At 40.7% G+C, this 23,242-nt stretch overlaps 1 protein-coding gene across 5 annotated transcripts in view; it reads right to left on the bottom strand.

Moving 5' to 3' along the window:
* TENM1 (teneurin transmembrane protein 1) overlaps positions 1 to 23,242 on the bottom strand; it is a 662,362-nt gene that overhangs the window by 296,251 nt on the left and 342,869 nt on the right. The window contains exon 1 of one of the 5 annotated variants that reach the window (XM_069868107.1): positions 20,963 to 21,057. The exons of the other annotated variants lie outside the window; for them this stretch is intronic. The gene's annotated coding sequence lies outside the window, so the exon portion shown is untranslated. Of the gene's footprint in view, positions 1 to 20,962; positions 21,058 to 23,242 lie in introns of those variants that run through there. 5 annotated transcript variants of the gene reach the window in all.

The raw sequence follows: 23,242 nt of genomic DNA, 5'->3' as shown, positions 1-23,242 counted from the left end.
AGTGAACCTTACCTTTAACCGAATTTATGAAGTGTGAAAAAAGTAGTAGTAATCTCCTTGTAGAAAAGGGTATTATTGGCCACACAAAATGGAAAGGAATATAAGCTGAGAGATGCTCGTAAGGAAACAAGCAGAAGGCTGATGAAAACGTGGGCCATTGTCACTCACATAATATAAAATTAAAAGCTCATAAAGACTCAGAATATATCTTACAGTTCTGTAGGAGGGCTTCTGCTAATTAGAAATCAGACAGTATTTCCCCCCCCTCCAAGTCTGCCAGAAAACAGAATCAAATATTTACTTATTTAGTAACATTTTAACAAATATGCTCTGCATTTGTCTGCATACATTTCAGTTCTAACATGCAAGTGGTAAGACAAGTTTAATAAGTAAATTCCTGCTCCTGTTTTAAACCACATTTAGCCTAATGTAAATGAATCTTCTCTTCACTTTAGGAAAAAGTTGTACTTACATTTAAGATGTACATAAAACTTCATTTTCTTTTCAGCTTAAAAGAAGTCTATTATGTTACATTCTTATTCCAGTAAAATCAAGAGAATGAAAGCCCATATGAAGAACACTATTTTGCTTAAACTCAAGCCTTTAGAGTTGTAAAGAGAAGCTCAGGATGGACTATGAACTAGATTAGCTCTACAGAAAAAAGAATCATGAAAATGAGATTTGGGTGAGGGAGCAGGAAAAGTAAAAATTCTTTCCTTCCATGTGGATATTCCTAAATACCTACTATCTAATCACTGTAAGTTATACAGCAAAGACAGTAGGGGGAAAAGAAAGTCATTAGAAACAGATATACCTTGTGGGAAAATGGTAATTCCTAAATCCTCAGTTATTTGGTATGGAGAACTGTATGCACTCTCTTATGAAATACGTTGTCCATGGTACTTCTCTTCCGTCCTGCCAGGCTAGACAGCACAACCGTAACACTGTTGTTCCCTGCCTCCTAGTCTTGAAAACCTCGACTTTTTAACCTAAATTTTAAGTTGCATTCTGCTCACATGCTCAAGGCCAACAGCTCACTTTCCAAACAACAATTATATTAGCCTCTCCGGAGTCAACAGAAAGAGTTAACAAAGGCGTCACTAAAAAAACTGTCACTGTAGACTGAACCAAGAAACTGGTGTCAGACTGCTGGTGATCTGAACTAGTCCTAAATATCTTTTGTGGTAGCTTATGCCTATGCCTCAATTTATGATGTCAGGCAAATACCTTGGGTGACATTTGAAATAGGTACAGAGCTCAAAAATAAAGTCTCCAGATATAACGTTTACTGATTTACAGTAAGCGGTTCTTAATGCTAGTATAACTCAATATAATACACTATCAAGAATCAGGCATCCAATATAATTTGGCATTAGTTATTCCTACACGTTATACCTAGTAACCAAAAAACTGTGCTGTTCAACACTCAACACAAGTTTGCCCAAATTAAAAGGCCAAGTACAAAGCAAGTAGAAGTTCATTTTAATGATGGAGCTTAAAGCACAAGCAATACCTAAAAATAATACCAAGATGATTCAAAAAGAGAATACAAGTTACATTTATCACTGTTGGGTGGTACATTTATTTTGAAGTGCAATACAATGACAACTGAAAATAAAGTCTTTATCCATTTCCAAAACACGCTGAAAAATCACTTCAGCTCTTATGTTGTTATAAAAGCAACATATCAATCATTTCACAGTAATACTGTGCTTGATTCAGTACCAATGCCAGTTATATTACTCATATTAAGTATATCAAAGTAAACACAGTTTCGCTTTACGATCACTAATTTTCGCTACTTAATAGCAGTATATTCAATGCCTATAGATATGCTGTTTGAATACTGAAATAGAAAGAACTTTACACAGAAAAAGAAGTTTTAATCTCTGGTCTTCCACTGGGAAACTTTTCTGTTAATAAGTAAGTTAGGCCATGACTAAATTATATGACTTATATTTGAACCCTTTCCTAGGCTTCTCTGAAATCCTTAAACAAAGTATTTAAAAACAGTTTATTTTTAAGGCCCAACCACCATTAATCTTTTGGTGCCTCAGCCCTTCCATCAATAACTTGCACATAACAATATGACTGGCATCCAATTTAAATTCTGAGCACTCCAACAACCCATTAGCATTTATAAAGAACATTAAGCTTATCAAAGAAAAGTTGCCACAGATGGAAACACAAAATATTACTGTTAATAAAGCAGGACAGCTCTCTAATAAGTAGCAATGAAAGGGAATCCCATGTAGAAAATTTGCAAATACTAACAGCAGTGGCAGAAGAAACAAATCACTAATAATGGAGTATTTCTCGCAGAAAGCAGGCAGAGGTAGCTGGGCAAATCTCAGAACTACAAATTCCAGCAATGCATAAAACGAAGGAAGTAGCTGTCCATCCTTTTAAAATTAACTACATTAATAATTTCATTAACAGTCTAAATAATATGTTGGGAAACAGTAGCAAATTCTGTTAATGGAGGCACAAGGATGCAATCAGCACTTCCTGCTGGATACATCCTCTGCTAAAGAAGTATATATTTGGTAACATAAACTTAAGTTTTATCACAGGAAGCACTTTCTGCATAGTAAGAAAAATATTAGGTGCTGAAGAAAAATAATGGGACCCGTGTCAGGGACCCTCAAAAAAAACCCCCAAAAGTTCTGTTGTGTATTTCTTAAGACAGTTAATTCAATGCCTTTTATTTATTTATTTACACAGATATGAGAACTGTGAGTTGCAATATGTTGCACACCATGTAAAAAATAAACACAGTACTAAGGTCTGCAGAAACCAATAGGTATTTCCTCAGTTTACCTCCCAGACAAGTTACTACTCTGTAGATGAAGGCTACAAATACTCATTTTTTCCTTTTATGTAAACCTGAAAAAAAATACTGACATTCTTATACATACAACTAAAAGACTAAAAGTTAATTGCCTCAAGAACTAAGCAGATAAGACCTACCTTCCAAATTCTTTCAGAAAAGGGTCTTTAAATCCCAGTCAGTCACCTTATCATTACAAATTATGACTCCAGTTCCATTAGGCAACTTGAAGGAATGGCGAAATTGTTATGCAGCCACCAAACTCCAAGTCTCTCTCTTTTTTTAAAAATATTCAGAACCACTCATTGCTAAGTTCCTTTCATTCATTCTACAAGCAGCTTAGAACCTTTTACTATGGAAACAATTCTTGTATGACATCCTTTGAAATTCTTTTGTCTGCATGACTACAAAGGAGGAAATGAACTGATTTTAATTAATTTTTCAGTGAGATAAAATTCCAGGAAAGTCTACAGTATTCAGAATTCAAACTGATGATTGTCATCTTGTGTACTATTCATTAAAAAGTCCTCATCGCTGCGAGACATACATTCTTTAGCTAATGTCATCTATCCTTAGATTTATCATTTAAATAAATGTTCATTTACTTAGAGGTACATTCTCTGAATATATTTATTTGTACTCTATAAATATACATTTGTTCAGATCAGAGGTATATTAACAATAGGACTTGTATTCTAAACTGAGCCTTCCTCGGTCTACCACTATCTCTACTGTCAACTAAAAAGTATCTTAAGTCAAAATAGCATTTCTTGTTTACAAGTTGCTGTCACTGGTGTTAGATAACTGCAGTCCAGAAGCACTACACTGAACTAGATCACCCATTTGTTTGATCCAGTATGGGAAGTCTGACATCTGACCCTGCTGAATCCTACTACCCCCCTACTCGGGTAAAACCAGAACTGCTTGCCAGTATCAAAGAACCTCCTAATAGTTCAAAGCTGTTCATGAAATACCAGAGAAAGAATTAAAAGGGATATCTTTACTCGTAACTAAAACCACAGAACTAGATGCCTATTTGGCAATGCAGATCTCTGGTTCTAAAAATAATTCCCCTTCCACCCACAATCTCTTGGAAAGGTTGACAAGTTGCCCCAAGAGCTTAAAACTTTCACGGAGTATTTATGTTTCTTTTGCTCTGCTTATAAACAAAGATTCCATATAATAGAAAAAATACTGACTGAATATGGCTTTGAGTGAGCTTTACTGGTTTAAAAACCTAGAAGGACAAAAACCTAAGCAGTGTACAGTTCGCCTATTTATAAATACATAACGGGCACTTGATGCTTTACCATTCAGCAACCTCAGAATCTGTTCCTGTTCCAGTAGAAAAATCTGCCCAACGACTCTTTATTTGGACCTCTCTTACTCTGCCAATGCTACCTACTGACTTAAGGGATCTTCATAGAGCACTGGTGGGCCTGTGAAGGGAGGGAAGAACTGGAGAGGTAAAACAGACACCCAGGAGTGAAGAAGTGTCATGCACATTGGAAAGGGCAATGCAACTTCAGAGGCAGGTGGAACATCTCTCACAGACATCTAAGACCAAGTAGCAGAGGCAGATAAAATACTGCTAGTTTATTTCCCCAGTTAACTATGTTCACGAGAAGGGTAAAAGTGAATTTGGAAATGATCTAGGAACGCTCAGAAACTGGACACAACAAACTGCACTTCAGGGAGTACTATCTGCATATTCCCCAAAACAGATGAGTTATTTCAGCAAGCTGGAAATAACGAATCTTTATTTCGACTAATTCTGTTATGGTAATCCCTCAGACCTATACAGCTCATCTACTGCTCAATTCTAGCTATACACTTCCCCAGAAACAATGTTTCTGAAACAGGGTCCTTTCCTGCCTTTCTTTTTTAATATAAAAATCTCATCCAGAGTAAAGAGAAGCATAAAAACATTTAAGAGAGCTAAAATAGCAATTCCTTTAAATGGTCATAGTTTTTAATAAGTACTGTTTAACAGAGAGCTCTATTTGAATCACTATGATAAAGACAGTTCTGTTTTCCCATCAGTAACGAACCATGCATTTTTACTCAAATGTAACAGGATGTTCAGCTCCCAGGATAACGATTAGGAGAACAGCTCCTGTATTTTCTGCAGACAAAGCCGATACCATACTTAAGTTTTTGTCCCTAAGAGCTGAAACCATAACAGAAGACAAGCTTTTTTAACAGTTTAAGGAAATAACCTTTTAAAAGTTTTCATATTATACAATTATGTCCTAAAGCAACTTTGATAGAAGTTTCCTGTGATCATAATCACCTTCATGGTACATATAGTTGTCTTCTCATCTATTAACAGTCTGGTAATCCCACAGCTATTTTGCGTTGAAACATTAAATCAGCTTTGGGGGGGAATTTTGCACAAATGCAAACAACCAACTTCTATTAATAGGCACAGAGCTATTTAAGCGTTCTAGTGTCTGCAGACAGCAGGCATCAAGAACAAATTTCTGACCCCCCCGGGCAAGGCATCAGAGAAAAATCAAGAGAACAACTTTGAAATTTGTCTCTTAATTACAATGAGCTGTCTGAAAATCTGGGCATGTCAGCCTTAAATTGATCTCACTCATGCTCAGTGTAGGAAATGATTATTTATGTTGTTTATGGGCATTAGTTTGCAGTAGATAAAAAAGATTTACTGGAGTGTGGCTCTATTTGAAAAATCCCTCATTTCCACTTCTAATTTATTTCAAACTTGATCATTCATAAGATTCCCATTAATATATTTTTTCTGTGGACTACTATAATTTAGTCATGAACTCATGTTCCAAATAATAATGCTTTGGGAAGCTGGTAACTGATTTGCTGTCTTCCTTCACCTCCCTCATGATCTTCATGAGAAATCTGCAGAGCACATCACAGTTAATTTAAAACAAACAAAAACCCTGCACACACCAAAACAAAGTTTCCCCTTAGAAACCACAGCAATCTCAGTGGTCACGGTTAGAACAGAAAAGGTGTCTAAAATATATTTATAGTTTGCAGTCTAACAGGAGTCAACAAAAACAGACTGAGGAAATCTCAAGCTCTACAGAAGACAGCCAGAACCACAGAGCATGCAGGTGAGCCACCAATGGCCTTTCTTTTCACCCCATGGAAAGTGCTTTCCTTTCTGGTGGAAAATTGGAAATACTTTCCAGACTACACCCCAAATCTGAAGTTATTAGGAGTTATTTTTAAAAACCCACTTACGCACACACACGTAAACATACGCTAATGATGTTCCAGTGAACAACAGAAAAAAAATTCCAAATCCTCCACTTCCCCTTTTATCCTCAAGTTCCTAGCATTGCTCAGAATGAAAAAGCTGTTTAAAAGCTACAAGAATTAGTGACATCTAAGTGGAAGTGGAAAATCAAAGACAAAGTGAAATCATCTAAAGAAGAGAACAGACAAGCACAGCTTCAAGCTGGAGCGCTTCACAGTGGCTTTATCAATAAATATGACAATTCCATGTCAGTTCTAGAAAAGCTGTCAAATTGTGGGTTTTGCTGACCCTGTTGCTGTGACTCTTCCCATGAGATTTTACGTAAACAGAAAATACACAAAAAGTTAATTATAGAGGATCACACTGTAATGTAACACAAGTTCAGAGCCAGTGGAAGAGCATGTACATGTCACTACAAATATTTAAACAAGAAGTTCAGTGTTTGATTACATCAGTCAAGGCAAATTTGGAATTGTTCAGATCTGCCAAAAGCACTTTTCTATCAAGTGACATCAGGAAACCGACAGTGTGTATCTGCCAGCTACAGGCTATCTGGAGCACTGTAGCAAGAGGCTGAGGTTTTCATTTTGAGGATGAAGACCATTTCGGTTAAATTTTAGAAGTAGATAATGGGTCTTAGGCATTTTGCCTTGATTTTAAACTCCTCCAGAAAAGTATCATCTTAATTTTTACATGTAGAAAAGTGCAGACATAGAATGCAATTTAGAAACAAACAAACAAAAAACTTGATAATGTAATATTCAGTTTTATTCAGAAAACCGGACAACTACTAAGGTATCCTAGGACCATAACCCTGCCCCTTCTAACAAAAGGTTGGTTGCTCAATAACTTATTTAGGAATACAGGCCAGATCCTTAATATTCTATTAATACTATATTTTTAACTGACATGGTGCTTATGCTTGCAGAATACTTAGATGCACTTACACTGCATTTGTAATTTAATCTACAGCTCTATGCTTATCCCTTAGGTGTGCGGTAATCCCCACTGTTAAAAAGGCAAAGCAAAACAAAAAGGCTGAATGCACACTATTTAAGCAATCTATTCCAAACAGATGCCAGCAACGTTTTTTATTATTTCTAAATCAGGCCATTGATCAGCCAGATGATGAGCAAAGAAAAAGATCTGCTAACCTGAAACGTGTGACTTCTTCACTCTGCATTTCCAATCAATAAGGTAAAAACATTGCCAAAATGTGAAGAGTCACGGGTTTGATTTTCTTCTGCTTCTCACATTCTGATATGAAGCCCACCATCACATGGTACTAGAACTGACTGTACTTCATAACACTATCACCTTGTCACTGTAACACATTAATGCCATGTTAGTTACACAGAAATGTTTCAAAACTTTTAAGCTCTAATAAAGGTGCTAGACATCTCCAGCTGACTAACACATCTGTTTTCTTGGTCATTTTCCTCAGATATTTGCTCATCCTGTAAATACTTTGCACACTGGGAGCAATTGCTATGATGAAATAAAAGCTGGCAAACATGTGCTCACAGCTTTTGCGTGTTTTTTTAAGAATAGGTCCACACCAAAAGCACATCTGAAGAGAAGGGGGCAATACAAATTTCTCTTGTATTACTTCTGCATTTGACCTTGAGTAATTTCTTTTAAACTTGAGAATTTAACATACATTTAGCATCCAAGATGATAATGTTTACTGAAATGTCAACAATTACTCATTAAGAATGGGACTAGAAGCACTAAGACTTAAAGTGCCCTGTTCCTTTTTGGCTTGGTGATTTATGGCATCGTAGTAACGCATGATGATAACACACAATACGCTCATAGGTCTGTGAAAAGTTCTGGACACTGAAAACTTAAGACAATTTTTTTAATCGGCAACAGACATCTACTTTCTACAATTCCTCTTCTGACAATTAGGATATAAATTCACTTTTTATTTAATTTCTTGGACTTTTATTATTTTTATTAGTTTGAGCAGATGGTCTAAATTTAGTGTAACAGCATGTGTGTGTATATACAAGTTGACTATCAGTATCGCTCAATTTCCATACATCTGGCCTTTCTTGATACAGTTATAATTCTGAAAGCAAAAAGGGTTACATGGCTAATATGTAATGGGACTCCAGAAGCTGCTCCGTTCAACAGCCAATCAATCAAACTCAAGAAATCCAAAGTGTAAATAAGTTCCACATTCAGAACAGAGAACATTTAAGTCTTCTGCATGCCCGTTCTCCAAAATAAATCCCATCCGATGAATCTAACCATCACATTAATTTCTGACTTCAGTTCAATATAAAAGCTTCAAGACTAAGCCACAGAACAGACGAAGCTTTAGTGCTATTGATAAGTGAACTGTTCCTGGCAGCATGGAAGGAAAATAGCTTCCTTCTTTACAGTCTAACTTGAGCTTTAATAGAGGAACTTTGAAAATACTGATTACATGCTGATACACAATCAGAATCCAGCTAGATTGGAAACAACAGCACTCAACTAATGTGCCTGTTCTGTGGAAAAGCACAGGAATATTGAAACATCCTTGGCTCAAGAAAATAAGGGGCATAAAAACTTATGTCATGGGAATAAATAAAGACTACTCAGCAATAGGAAGATAAGAAATGTGCTACCTTCTTGCATACCAGAATGCTCTTCACAGTCATCTGTCTTTTCTTCCCCTTAGGGACTTTTAATGAAGATTAATTTTTATGCCTTGTGTCACTGCTATTCAAGAAAATTTAAAAAAATGCTTTACATTTTCTGTTCAAATGTAACATCGACAGTTAAGTTACAAACTGCATTTTTAGGATGAATGTCCCCAGCATTTTAAGACTCATTTCAGCTTTTAAAATACCCTGAAATTACTCTCAATGTAGAAGTCATAAATAAAGAGGTTAGCATTTTCATCCTCTGGATGGTATTTTTTCCTGACATTCAATTAACCCCGTATTGCTGATATTACTATTTCAATTTCCACTGAAGTTACATTTCTGGTGCTTTTTTGGTTGCTCAAACAAGTTTTAAAATATATTAAAGGCACATTAAGGTAAAAACAATGGCATTTAATATAGTGAATTAAGGGAACAGGTAACACCTACAAGCTATGCAAAAAAAAAAAAAAAGAGAAAAAAACACCTAAATTACCTCTCCTGTCACATATAAATACTAATGACATTACTGCATTACATATTGCTAACTGCAGCTATAATTTATACACAGATTTCCACATTATATTATACCAAAATTTAAAATGGAGGAGGGCTTTCAAGCAACTACCTTAAAACAAACAGAAACCACTAAACAATAAAAAAGACACAGCTTTTCAGAAGTTAGACAGCAATTACAGACATTCCTAAGCTGCATAAATGGGTGAAAAGGATTACAGTATTTCATGCATTTACCACTTTGAAACAGTGAAAAAGCTAAACAGAACAGTGATTACAATATGTAAACTTGCTTACACCAATCTTTGCTAAACTACAGTCTGACTTATTTGTATTTTCACTAATTTCAAAGGCAAAAAATCCTGTAACTCAAATCAGTGGGATCAGGACTGGGCCTTCAGAGAGTAAGCAAAACTACACTGAGGTCTGTTTGGTCTCAAGAAAACGGGCTGTTTTCACTTGTTTATTATTTCAAGGGTATTATTTCAAAATAAAAAAGTAGACTTAAAAAATCAAACAAAACTCACTTAATCCAATTGCTCAGCAAAAATAAATGGTATCACATATAGAAGCACTGTCTTTTTTCCTTTTTCTTTACTATTATGATCAACAGTTTCACAGCAATAACTAAGTAATTTTAAAGTATTTTAGGATTATAATGTATCCATTTCCTAAGTCTTCAATGATTGCCTTCAGTTAGTTAGGTTCCTGAGAAACTTAGAAATGTTTACTTGAAGGTAACTGTCATTATGTTGATTTACAAGCAATATAGCCTGCTACAGTTCCATTAGATTACCACACGTGGGTTACCACACATTAGCTGTGGTAACAGCTCATGTATGTACATATAAAGGCAGTAAATACATCTTGTACTAAGAATAAAACACATATATTATGTATTGGGGTTGCGTAGTGTCCTGGTTCTGGTTGGGGAAGGATTCATTTCCTGGTTTTGGCAAGGAAAGAGGCAATTTTCACCAGAAGGCATCCAGTATCTGAGGGAATTAGCCATGCTGGAGATGATTTATAATGATCCAGATAACGAGCAGTTACCCAAAGATCCATATGAAGTCCAACATGCACAACCCATGTGGCAGAAGTCCCTACAGAGGCACCATCGTTGTACGCCAACTCACTGGCAGTAGTGTCTTGGAAAGAAGGTGAGGGACAAGTAGTGAATGAACTGGCTCGCCAACTCCAGCGATGTGAGAGAAAGCTGTTCTTCTCTACAGGCCTGTACTTCCACTGTGGAAAGACTGAAGAATCCAAAAACATGTTCAAAAAAGCTGTCCTGGAAAGTCCAGCAACTCAAAGAGGAGGGTGTGGAGAAACTGTCCTAGGAGGTCTGGCAACCCTAAGAGGATAGATCCTACTTCCTAACTATATGGACCTGCTACTGCAAGTAAGCATCCCTCTGCTCAAGAGACACACCACAAGGCACCCTGTAGTTTTACCTGCATTGCCACGGAAAGGACATGAGAAAGTGGGATGGAAAACTCATGTAAAACTCACAGGTATGAATATGCGAGTTGCAAGGAAAAACAACCACAAAAAGGGATTCTTCCAGGAAAAAGGCAACTCCTGTTTGCAATGGGCTGCTTCCCAGGCAAAGAAGGGTTGATCTTGCATCTGATCCTCTTGAAGGGATTTCTACCTCATATTTACAAGTAATGAATGCTATGACCGGGATTAGAGGGGCCCTGCTTCTAGTCAGGGGTGGAGAGGAACAACCACATATATTGGATTGTGTGGATTCAAAGGCCTGGTATGTCAGAATTGCAACAGTGTAAGGCTCTAGTGAGCACCCTAGCGACATCAAGCTCTATTGAGGCAGAACCTATCTGTATTTCAGAAGTGACAGGAGGATCCCAACAGCTAACTGTATAGGAAGCTAGTCAGCCAGCCCACCGTGAAGGGCTAAAGGGCTGGCTTCTGCGAGAAGTTTCTCCCATATCCAACAGAGTCGATGCCAGCTGACTCCAAGATGGACCAGCTGCTGGTAAAGGCCAAGCTGATCAGCGATGGTGGTAGTGCCTCTGGGATAATCTATTTTAGAAGGGGGAAAGCCTGCACATTTTGCAGCTGAAGAGAGAGAGTATGTGAGAGAAACAACCCTGCAGACACCAAGGTCTTTGAAGGATGAAGGTGAGGAGGTGCTCCAGGTGCAGAGATTCTCCTGCAGCTCACAGGAAAGACAAGGGTGAGGCAGGCTGTGCTGCTGCAGCCCATGGAGGTCCACAGTAGAGCAGACATTCCCCTACAGTCCATGGAGGACCCATACCAGAGCAGGTCGATGTGTCCAAAGGAGGCTGTGACCCCATAGGAAGCCCACACTGGAGTGGGCTCCTGACAGACCCAGTGGAACCATGGAGAGAAGACCTCACACCAGAGCAGGCTTGCTGGCAGGACTTGTGGCCCCATGGGGACTCACACTGGAGCAATCTGTTCCTGAGGGACTGCACGTTGTGGAAGGAATCTACATTGGAGCAGTTTGTGAAGAATGTGAACCTGAGGGAAGGGGTCACATTGGAGAAGTTCATGGAGGATTGTCACCTGTGTGAGAGATCACCCAATGTAGTGTTCCTTAGTCCCAATTTCTTCTTAATTCACTCATGAAAGAAAGTTCAAGTCATTCCTGGTTTTGTTCTATTCCTCGTTCTAAGATAAAGAGACAGCATAAGACAGAGGGTATCAAATCCACCTGTCTCTCCTGATAAAGTCTTTAAAGATTTCATCTATTGCATTCATAGAGAAGACATCAGTAACAAAGGACAGAAAAAAATAAGCAAAATGAAAAAGAAAAAGGAAAAAGGGGCATCTTTCATTTGTTTTACCATATCGACTGAACAGTTACTTCTCAGACCCCGAGTTAAATGCATGTCTTATTTGATTTCTACCACTTATTTTTATTAAAAAACCCCAACCATAAAACCAAAACAGCCTGAAGCTTCCAAGCTCACCACTAAAAAAAAAAAACTAATTCCAAAGGAAAAAAAACAACATAACTCAATTGCTAACAGTACTGACCTTGTTAAATTATCTAAATAAAGTCTCAAAATAGCAGTACAGTAATTTATGGTAATCTCTTATGCACATTACAGGTTTGCATTTGGGAGTGGTAACATCAACATATAAACCAATCTCTCATGGTCTGTGGCTGCTGCTCTAGTAAGCTTAGTATGAATTGCTCCAAGCAGTTCAATGCAGCTCGTATGCGCTTTGTGATTCCAAAATTCAATTTTGCAACTTGTAATCAACTACAAAACCGTTATGAACCGAATATGAGTGACATTAAAATGCAATTTCTTCTTACTATTGACTACTTATCAACTGACAACTTAGTCTGTTGAAATTAAAACAATTGGTATATTTTATGGTGATTGCTAAAGCTGCTGACCATAAGTAAAATTATTGTGCTTTATAGACTTAAGAGTCTCTTAATCTAAGCAGACAATTTAACCTAACATTGCTAAAGACAACAGCTTTAAACAAAATGTGTTAATGAAACACTGAAAGGTTGAACAATTAAATTATGGTTGAATATGTTTGAGTTAACTCTTCCCTCCAGTAGGTCTGCAGAGATAAGAATCAGCTTTAGTTACGGAACAAAATTGTGCATCACATCATAGAAATGATAGCTACCCATCTTTGTTTACAGAAGTTCAGGTGAAAGACGTCTTACTCCTTCGCTTTCACCCCCTGATCAAAGAGTTAAATAGGCGAGCAAAACAGGAACAAATCCTCTGCTGAACCACTTAGAATGACTTCGCTAATGAAGTAGTAGCAAATTTCCACATAGGCAGAAGTATAGTGGCATATGCCACGTCAGTAGAACTACAGCTACTTACACTTATGAGAAACTGGCCCATCTCCTCTCAATTATTACTTTATTTAATAAGCACCACCAAAACATTAATTCTCAAACCACTACTGGTTCAAACAACAGACAGTGGTAAAGGTAAAGGTCCCCCACTCATCTTCACATGCCGCATCTTCTGATTTTTTAATAATCAAACCAGTTGCTTACTACCAAGATTTATTATTTTACTCTTAAAGACATGTACTCCATGGTGAGTTTAACTTACTGAAATGTATGGAATTCACAGAAATCCACAGCACAGCTAATGGGCTTGTAAACATCCAACTATTACAATGTTATAATTATATTGCAATAGAAGTTAGCTCTCAAGTTCTAACAAACAGGCATGAAAACGCACAGATAAGGAACGCCACCATTTGCAGACACCAAATCATTTGCACAAACGCAAAAGACATCTTTTGCAAAACCACACAGAATAAGTTTTATAAATACGTTGTAACCAAGACAGTTCCCACCTATTAACTTCAAAAATTCCATAACCAAAATTCTATTCTGTACAAAGAACAGGACGATCTTTGCTGGCAAAAGTAACAAGCCTACATGCTGTAAAATCCATCATTTCCTAGTCTAGGAGAGATCCAGGCACACACTCTTGACTGCAAGGTTTTTCTTCTGTAACTTACTGCCTACCTATATTACAAGGAGAAAAAAGAAAAAGAAGCAATACCAGTCACTACGCCTACAACCAGATCTTTGCCACTTATACGCATTTAATAATACAATGACGAGGGTGCACTTAATAATACAAACTTAAACAACAAAAATACATTAAGATACACATTTAAATGTTATTTTACTGGTTGAGGGCACAGCACGGGCTCTGCATCAAAGAGAAAGAAATGTATTTTTTAGGGGTGGAATAGAATTGCTTGTGGCAGCCGTGGTACCAAAGAAGAGGGAAAGGCAAATAGAGACTAAGGTTCACAAAGCCAGATAGTTCTCAACTCAACACTAACCTAATGTTGGAGAACCTGGTATGTGGCCCTTCCCTAACAAAAAAATGCAACAAGGGTGGCAACTCCTTCCCATTTTGTCACCCAGAGGGACCTAGGCAAGCTGAAGAAGTGGGCTTGTGTGAACCTCCTGAGGTTCAACAAGGCCAAGTGCAAGGTCCTACACCTGGGTCAGGGCAATCTGGGGTTCCAATACAGGATGGGGGATGACAGGATTGAGAGCAGCCCTGTGGAGAAGGATGTGGGGGTGCTGGTTGATGAGAAGCTCGACATGAATCAGCAATGTGTGCTCACAGCCCAGAAACCAACCGTGTCCTGGGCTGCATCCAAAGAAGCGCGGCGAGCAGGGCGAGGGAGGCGATTATGCCCCTCTACTCTGCTACATTGCACCTGGGTATTGTGTCCAGTTCTGGAATCCTCAACATAAGAAGGATATGGAACTGTTGGAATGGGTCCAGAGGAGGGCTACAAAGATGATCATAGGGCTAGAGCACCTCTGCTATGAGGACAGGTGAAGAGAGTTTGGGTTGTTCAGCCTGGAGAACAGAAGGCTCCAGGGAGACCTTATAGCGGTGTTCCAGTACCTGAAGGGGGCTACAAGAAAGCTGGGGCAGGACTTTTTACAAGCACATGTAGTGACAGGATGAGGAGGAATGGCTTTAAATTGGAGGGGGGAAGATTTAGACTAGATATTAGGAAGAAATTATTCATGATGAGCGTGGTGAGGTACTGGAACAGGTTGCCCAAGGAAGTTGCAGACACTCCCTCCCTTGAAGTGTTCAAGGCCAGGTTGGATGGACCTTGGGCAGCCTGATCCAGTGTGAGGTATCCCTACCCATGGCAGAGCGGTAGGAACTAGATGACCTGTAAGGTGTCTTCCAACCCAAACCATTCTGTGATTCTATGATATTCAGATCTAGATAAAGACAAGGAGGAAAGAGATGGTGGAGAAAGGCTTACCTCGGGGAGAGACTGTAGGGGAGGCTAGTGGTGGGTAAGACCAAAGTTGTGAAAAAGCAGCTGAAAGTAGAACTGTGGGGATTTCAATTTGCTGGACTTCACGAAACAGAAGGGCTTGACATGATGATAAAAAGCTTTGCAGAAAAGCAGACAAAATTTCGGATGATCTGGGAACTCTGAGGAAAAAGCTGGGCAAGAAACTGAGGAAAACAAAAAAAAAATCAAAGTCTGCTCATAGATGCATCTACAACCTGGATACAGAAAAAGTGAGGGGTATTTAGTTGTTATGGTTTATAAAGCACATCAGGTAGCTATGAAACAGTGAGACCTTTAGACATGGTTCTCAAATGTCGTGAATAGGATGAGCTGAAGAGCAGTGCAAAAGTGGTAGTAAGAGAAATCTAAAAAGAAACAGGAAAGACCGGTGAATGGGGCAGAGAACAAAATCAGAAAAACACAGCAGTAGTTTGGAGCAAGAAATAATTTGATGATAAAAGGGCACCAGAAGTACCTGTCTATAGGAAAACAGTATGGTCTTCAGAGGTAGGAAAGGCACTGTGGTGAGTGGTACATGTGTGTATGACAGAATTTGAAAGAGGAAACTTGTATATGAGGAGTAATAGATATTCCTGCTGAGGATGGCTTATAGGAACAAGCAAGAAGGCTTTTATCCAGATCATCAGGAAGCCAGCAACGAGCAATGCTTCTTTTGCATTATTTTCTTTCCCAGTGACACCTCCCTGGTCCAGTAGTTGGCGAATGTCTTGTCTAAGAAATGAACTCAGAAACAAAATGGGCCTTGTAGCTATATCAGAAAAATTATATCACACATCACAGTAGCTGAAGAAGAAAGCGCCTTTTAGAACAAAAGCATGTGCTATAAGAAAAGCAGTTTACTTACTTACTTGAAAATGAAGCTATCTGTGTTGTTTCAGATAAGCAACGCAACCTCCATGAATCTTTCCTACTCTGCAAAATGGAGCAATAAAGTCCTCCAACAGTACGTGAAAGCCTCATTACATTCCCCACTCTGCCACTGGCTGCTACCACCTTTTGGAACCAGTTCCCATAGGATCAGAACACTGGTAAGAGGAAACACAGTAGAAGACGGTTGACCATCGCCTAGGTTTGGATCCTTTACCGAGCACAGTCTACCACCCATTACCATGGAAATGGCTGGAATTTGCTAAGGTCCCCATCTCAAGGTTCCTCAACTGGATTAACAAAAACTTTATCAAAAGAAAAAGTAAAACAACGGTATTATTTACTTACAGTGCCCTTGAAAGGAGCAGTCAAGTCACTGGTATACTGCTCAAAGCAAAGTCAAGGAGGTCTCATTCTTATATACCAACTAAAAATCTTTACTCCTAAATTACGGTGTTCTCACTAAGTTTCTGTAGTTACTATGACCCAACACAAAACTCTTTGGCAGATCAGGCAAATACACTCCAACACAAACTGCAGTCAGTATCTCATTAACAATGACTTAAGTTCCAAGAGACTTCTCTTTTAGTAGACCTTTCTTTAAAAGCTGCTTTGATACAAAACACACTCCTCTGCAACCCCAGCATCAGATAGCAGTTTATGAACCTTCGTATGAACAAAATGACACATAAACCTATTATACCTTAGAGTAGAAAATGATGCCAGAGCAACTGCATGAAAATGTCATCCAAAACAGCATTCTAAATCTAACTACAATCCCAAAACAGAGTCACAGAAGGGACTACTTGCTTACAACCTTTTTCAGACCTAAACTCCAGCATTTCAATAATGGAAATATGAATTCTTAAAAACATGTCAAAATGTTGTCAGTTATTTAAAATAGAAATCCATATGGTTAGAAAGAGATGTACATCTAATACACACACACACTAGATAGAAGCAGAACTTTACAGCTAAAAACCTCAATGTCATTTCTGAAAAAACAAAACAAACAAACAAAAAAAGGAGTTTATGGACTCCTCATAACCCTTAGCAGACATCTGTCTGCATTCAGGAAAACAAACAAGCCAAAACACCAAAAATCCTGACAGCCTACAGGCAAACCAAAAATGTACACCTATAATTTGGAATTACAGTGCTGTCTACTTAAAAGAGGCTCTGAACTGGAAGAGTGCAGTAATTGCTCATTAAGGCTACAGAAAATAAGCACTTCTGAGTGAAAGCTTCCGAAGCAAGAAGCCAATGCTAAACCCAATTCAGTAGAGTCATTTTAATTTCAATATACTTATAGACAACACATTTAACTAGAAGTCACCTCTTCCTTCCAATCTTACGCTTCTTGTTTTTTAAAATCTCAGAAATGAGAATTCTGTACTGGAAAGCAGAAAACAATATCAATAGCCTCACACAGTAGCTTCAGTCGAGGAGATTAATATCTAATATATATGATTTTTTGTTCTTTTAAGCAGAGAAATTCAGATTGAAAAGTTCATTCCAACACAGTGAAAACAAAGAAGGAATATTTATTTTCAGTAACATACTCAATATACTGAAGTTTAAATTCATAGTAGAGAAACAGTTTTAAAACCCCGAAGTAGTAGCTTAAGTATTTTTTCATCAGTTTTCAGACCATAAATATTTTGTAAAAACAGTAAATACAGCAAGGAAGAAATTGACTTGTTTTCTCAACGTAGATTAGCCCAGTGGCTCTTTAGTACAGTTTTTACAGCTGAGGCTTTGGGGCTCCTCAATATTTTACTGAACGATGTTTTAGAAAAGACAGGTTCTCATTAGGAAAACCTACCTATAATCATGGTTTTAACGTATAGGTATGCATTTCTATAGGTCATAAAGGATAGTCATAAAATATCCTGTTCTTAAGATCTCTGAGACTCTGTTTAAGACACCAAGACCATGACATATTAGCAAGAGGTAGCCAGTGCAATCAACTCTGATTGACTTGACAGTAACACCTATAACTAACTCAGTTGTGATGAAACCTGGAAACATAATCAACAGAGAAATCTAGATCAGTAAGTAGCAGAGAAGAAATCAGGGACTCCTAAATTTCAGACACGGCGCCATCACCAATTTAATATTTGATCTCTAGAACATTTTAAACTCTAGTCCCACTAGTCGCTGAGATACCACCAGTCACTGCGACTGAAGCAAAGAAAGGGCACAGTGTTCTCCCAGTCCACAGTACGGGAACAAAAAATATTCCTAACCAAATGGAGAGGACTGTTTTTCCATAATCAAAGCCCTGAAATAATGATAAATTAAATGCCATTATTCTTCTTGCGTTTTTCAGATTAAGATCATTCAAACATTAAATTCAGACCATTTAGACCTCATGAATCACACTGAGATAATGTCCCGCCTGCTCCAATTAACATCAGTGCCAATCCTCAGAATTTCCTGCCTCATTGAAAAGAAGAAAGTATACGCTTACCTATTGCTAAGCCATTAGTGCAGGGCAAAAGTGTTGCATTATCTCCAGATACACGTGACTACAGGCCCACCATGTAATTTCTTCAGTTTTAAAACCTATCATTTTAAATGATGATGTCACATGAAACGAGTAATAATAGATTTCTTTTGCTTCATCTTTTCTCACAACACTGCTTTTATAGAACTCTGAATACATTTCAATGACTTTTTTATACAGAAGCTATCAATACAATATGTTCCTTTACTTCCACGTTTGACTACTTGAAGTGTTAAAAGCAGTAATTTGCATTCCCACATTTCTAAGACTTGCTTTTAATAAGAATTTTCTGGGTTTTGAATTAGAATTGTCATTTAAATATTTTAACTTTGGCAAATGGAAGGCACTTTTTTTAATAGAAAAGATGTTTACTTATGTATATGAAACATTTTTGTTTCAGTTCAGACATTCATAGAACAAAACCTACTGAGAATATATTATTCAGAAAATTTCTAATAATTCCTTGAACCAAAATTGTCATGTAATAAAAAAAAAGGCAACATCCACAAAGGTTCCTAAATCCCCAAGCTGTTAAAAGATTTGAGCTCTTTAAAGAAGCCAAAACCCTTAAACCACGCAATTACCTTAAGATACATTAACAAGTTGTGATGGTGTTGTATTATCAAGATATGCTATCTGTCAGGAAAACAAGAATTAGTTTATTAACAACCCTATATTTCACCAGAGGAAAAGCATCCTGAAATTAGCCCATAGTATTACAAGTCATGCATAAAATAAGCTTTGAAAAGAAACTACGGACAGCAAAGAAGGGAAACTATTTGGCTGCGTTTCACCTTCTGACTGACGACTCTTTCCCTACTACAGCGTATCTTGCTATTTATGACACACACACAGACTGTTCTCTACAACACCAGGAATTCCGTACCTCAAATATCAAATCGCTCTACGTTAGGCATCATAATCAAGAGCCAAAACACAGGCACTAGGAGGAGTGGTGGTTTGTTGCTGCAAAAACATTTGGAGGCAGAGGGGATGTTTGAGATGCTCGCCCCACCACACGGCCAGTGGTATCGATATCCATCCTACAGTGTATGCGACTCGTTAATTATCAGAGAAGCATCAGCACGATCAAGATGGGTATCTACAACCTTTGCGTAGCGCGAACATAATCAATGAGAGACCATCACCTAGGCAGTTATTATACAGTCTGAAAAAGCGGCATATATTTAAGCCAAAGAGCGGAGGGGAGGCGGGAGAAGTTCTTGCCTTCGATTTGAGAATTAGAGCACGCAAACCCCACAAATGTGTTGATATTGAACACAGTAAATCACGCAACTGGCACTCGGGAAGCAGAGACCCCTCTCCGCTCCACAGCCGCCCCGAGAGCCGCTCGGAGCCTTCCCCAACAAGCCTAAAGCGCCAGCTGCGAGGCATTTAGGGGAAAGAAACAGTCGAAAGCAGCAGCAACGATTATTCGCAGACCTTGCCCAGCGCTGGAGATGACCGGCTCCCCCAGACAGCAGCAGGAGGGCATCCTACACGTCCGTGTGAGCGCCGGTGGCAGAGCTCAGCCCGCGGCCCCCGCCCGCTCCCCGGGGATGCGGCTCCTCCAGGTGGGCGCTCCCGCACCGCCCTTCCCCGCTCCGCCCCGGCCCCGAGCCCACCCCGCGTCCTCCTCTCAACCGCGGGCGAAGGAGACCCCCTATAGGCGTGAGGAGCGCCGGAGCTCAGCCCCGCGAGCTCCCGCCGCCCCGCAAAGGCCGCTCCCCGCCCGCAGCGCCGACCCCGCGGCACCCGCCGAGCCCCCCCGAGAGCACCTAGGGGCACCCCCTGGCAGCACCCGCACGCACACACGGAACCAGCTCCGACAGCACCTAGGGGCACCCACAAAAGCCTCTCCGAGAGCACCCAGAGGCACCCACGAAAGCTCCTCCGAGAGCACCCAGGGGCATCCACACAACTTCCCCCACCCCCCCCCCCCGAGAGCACCTAGAGGCACCTACAAAAGCCCCCCCGAGAGCACCCAGAGGCACACACAAAATCCTCTCCAAAAGCACCCAGAGACACGCAAAAAAACCTCTCCAAGAGCACCCAGACACACGCACAAAACCGCTCCGAGAGTACCCAGAGACACGCACAAAAACCCTCTGCAAAAGCACCTAGAGACACGCACAAAAACCCTCTCCAAGAGCACCCAGAGACGCGCACAAAAACCCCCTCCAAGAGCACCCAGAGACACGCACAAAGCCCCTCTGAGAGCATCCTAGAGATATCCACAAAATCCTCTCGGAGAGCACCCAGAGACATCCACAACCCTCCCTCTGAGAGCACCTAGAGGCATCCACAAAACCCTCTCCAAGAGCACCCGGCAGCATCCACGCAAACCTCACCGAGAGCACCGAACAGCATCCACACAAACCCCTCCGAGAGCACCCAGCATCATCCCCGAAGCCTTTCCAAGAGCGACCCGCGGGGCAGGGCACCCCCTGGCTGCCCCGCGAGGCGAAGTTGGGGCGCGGGCGGCCCCGCTGCCGCCTCCCCATCAAACTTACCGAGCGCGGCCGCCGTCCGAAGTTTCAGCAGCGCCCCGGCTGAGCCCCGCCGGCGGCTGCCCCCACCGCCCCTCGGCGCGGCGCCCGCTCCCGGCGAATATAAATCCCCATCGCCGGCGCCGGGCGGCTCCCCGCCCCGCCGGGGGCAGCGCCGGCTCCCGCAGCCGCTTCTGACCCGCAGCTACCGGCGAGAAGCCAAAAGGCAGCGCGCCCCGCGCCGCCGCTGCTGCTGCCGCTGCTCTCCGGCGGCTCCAGAGTCAGCGGCGCCGCCGCTCGCAGGGTGGGTGGGTTTTGGGGTGGGATTTTTTTTTTTTCCCTTTTCTTTTTTTTTTTTTTTTTTCCCCTTTTTCGGCTCCTTCGCTGTTAATGAGCATGCCCGGGAGAGCTGCGCAGGCGCCTTACCGGCCAGCACCGCGCCCGCAGCCGCCCCGCACCGAGCGGGTTGGAGCGGAGGGAGGGCAGGGATGGCACCGGGAGGGGATGGAGCACAGGGATGGGATGGAGCACAGGGAGGGCAGGGATGGCACCGGGAGGGGATGGAGCACAGGGAGGGCAGGGATGCTCTCCGAGCAGGGCTGGTACCGGGATGGGATGGAGCACCGGGAGAGCAGGAATGGCACCAGGATGGGATGGAGCACAGGCAGAGCAGGGATGCTCCCCGAGCAGGGGTGGCACGGGGGTGGGATGGAGCACAGGGAGAGCAGGGATGCTCCCCGAGCAGAGCTGGCACTGGGATGGGACGGAGCCCTCGAAGCGGGGAGGCTCTCGGCAGTCAGAGAAGCAGCCGGGGAGCCGAGGCGGGTGAGAACAGCTGCCCCGGCTGGATGCGCCCCTGGACGGCAGCTTCACCTGCGCCGGAGAGGGAGGGGCGAGGGAGAGGCACCGGCGAGTGGGAAGAACGCAGAGTAGCCCCCTTTGATAATTTACTTTGCCGAGGAAGAAAGATTGACAGTGAAGTCAAGGCTTGGGAGAGCGCTGTTGATTTATAGACGGTGCTTCAACCGCTTTGCTTTCACGAGCTGAGCCTGTTGAGGTGGGGAACTCCTGTGGCCACCTGTGTTACCAATCCCGGGTCCTGGAGTGGGGAACTTCATCTCCTGGTGATGTTCTCTGTAACCGCACCATTTGTATGCTGTATATACTCAAGGGGATGTGTAAAAGGCATACAGGTGATTACTACCAGCTTTAATGTAGCAGCTAAATCTGCATCTGCAGTTCTTTGTAATAATTATTGCAGTGAAGAATCCAAGGAACTGGGAAAAGTGTGCCTCAGGCTGGACGCAGCTCATCAGTCTGTCTCCATCCAAGCTTTAGCTGACATAGAATCATAGAATAGTTTGGGTTGGAAGGGATCTTAAAGATCATCGAGTTCCAAACCTCCTGCCACGGGCAGGGACACCTCCCACTAGACCAGGCTGCCCAAGGCTCCATCCAACCTGGCCTTGGACAACTCCATGGATAATCTACCATGCATACATATATCTATCCATTCCTTAAAATCACTTTAGTTATTTACATTATTTAGCTGGTGCATTCGAGCAACAGGCGTACACCAGGAAATAAATGCGTAATTCACAATTCTTGCTATTTCTTTGCAAGGTTCTGCATACGCCACCTGAAGTAGAGTTTTTCTACCATGCTCCATGTCATCTTTCATTTAGACAGCTAGTTTATGCTATTTTGATATTTGGGGAAAAAGCACATCTTGAGGAAACTAAAAGAAAACATCTTAAGAACTGGCTCTTAAATAAAGAGAAATTACAGTTTTGTCCATATAATGTCTTGCAGTGCATAAATAAAAGAAGAATAAATTAGCTGAGGCCATCTGTGATTTTAATATACTGCTGCTCATATATAACTTTTCTGTCATTTTTAGGGCTCTGATAGTCAAAATTATTTGCTGCCAATGTAATCACTTTGTGGGGAGCAAAAGAAAGAAGAAAATTCCTCACTAAACAGCATGGCAAAAGTGATGAAAGAACTGGCCTGAAATACAACTCCTTTTCCAAAACATGCATTTTAGTATCTCTATAAATATGAGATGTGTCTCCACAGTTTATGTAGGCTGCAGCCCAGTTCTGAAAAAAGTGGTAAGATTTTAGTAAGTCCAAAGCCAGCCTCTTTGAAGACAAAGGATGGCAAAATGAAAAAGAGAAGAAACCAGAAATATGATAAGTTTTCAAACCTAGCATAAAAATTGCTGCGTATGTGAATGACAGAGTACGGATTTTTTATCTTCCTTTCGTGATCTCAGGTATTTATTTACTTCTATAGATTTCA

This window comes from Phaenicophaeus curvirostris, chromosome 13 (assembly GCF_032191515.1).
Source record: "Phaenicophaeus curvirostris isolate KB17595 chromosome 13, BPBGC_Pcur_1.0, whole genome shotgun sequence".
Taxonomy (NCBI): Eukaryota; Metazoa; Chordata; class Aves; order Cuculiformes; family Cuculidae; genus Phaenicophaeus; species Phaenicophaeus curvirostris.
The sequence above is the reverse complement of the archived record's forward strand: the minus strand, read 5'-3'. Positions and strand labels throughout refer to the sequence as shown.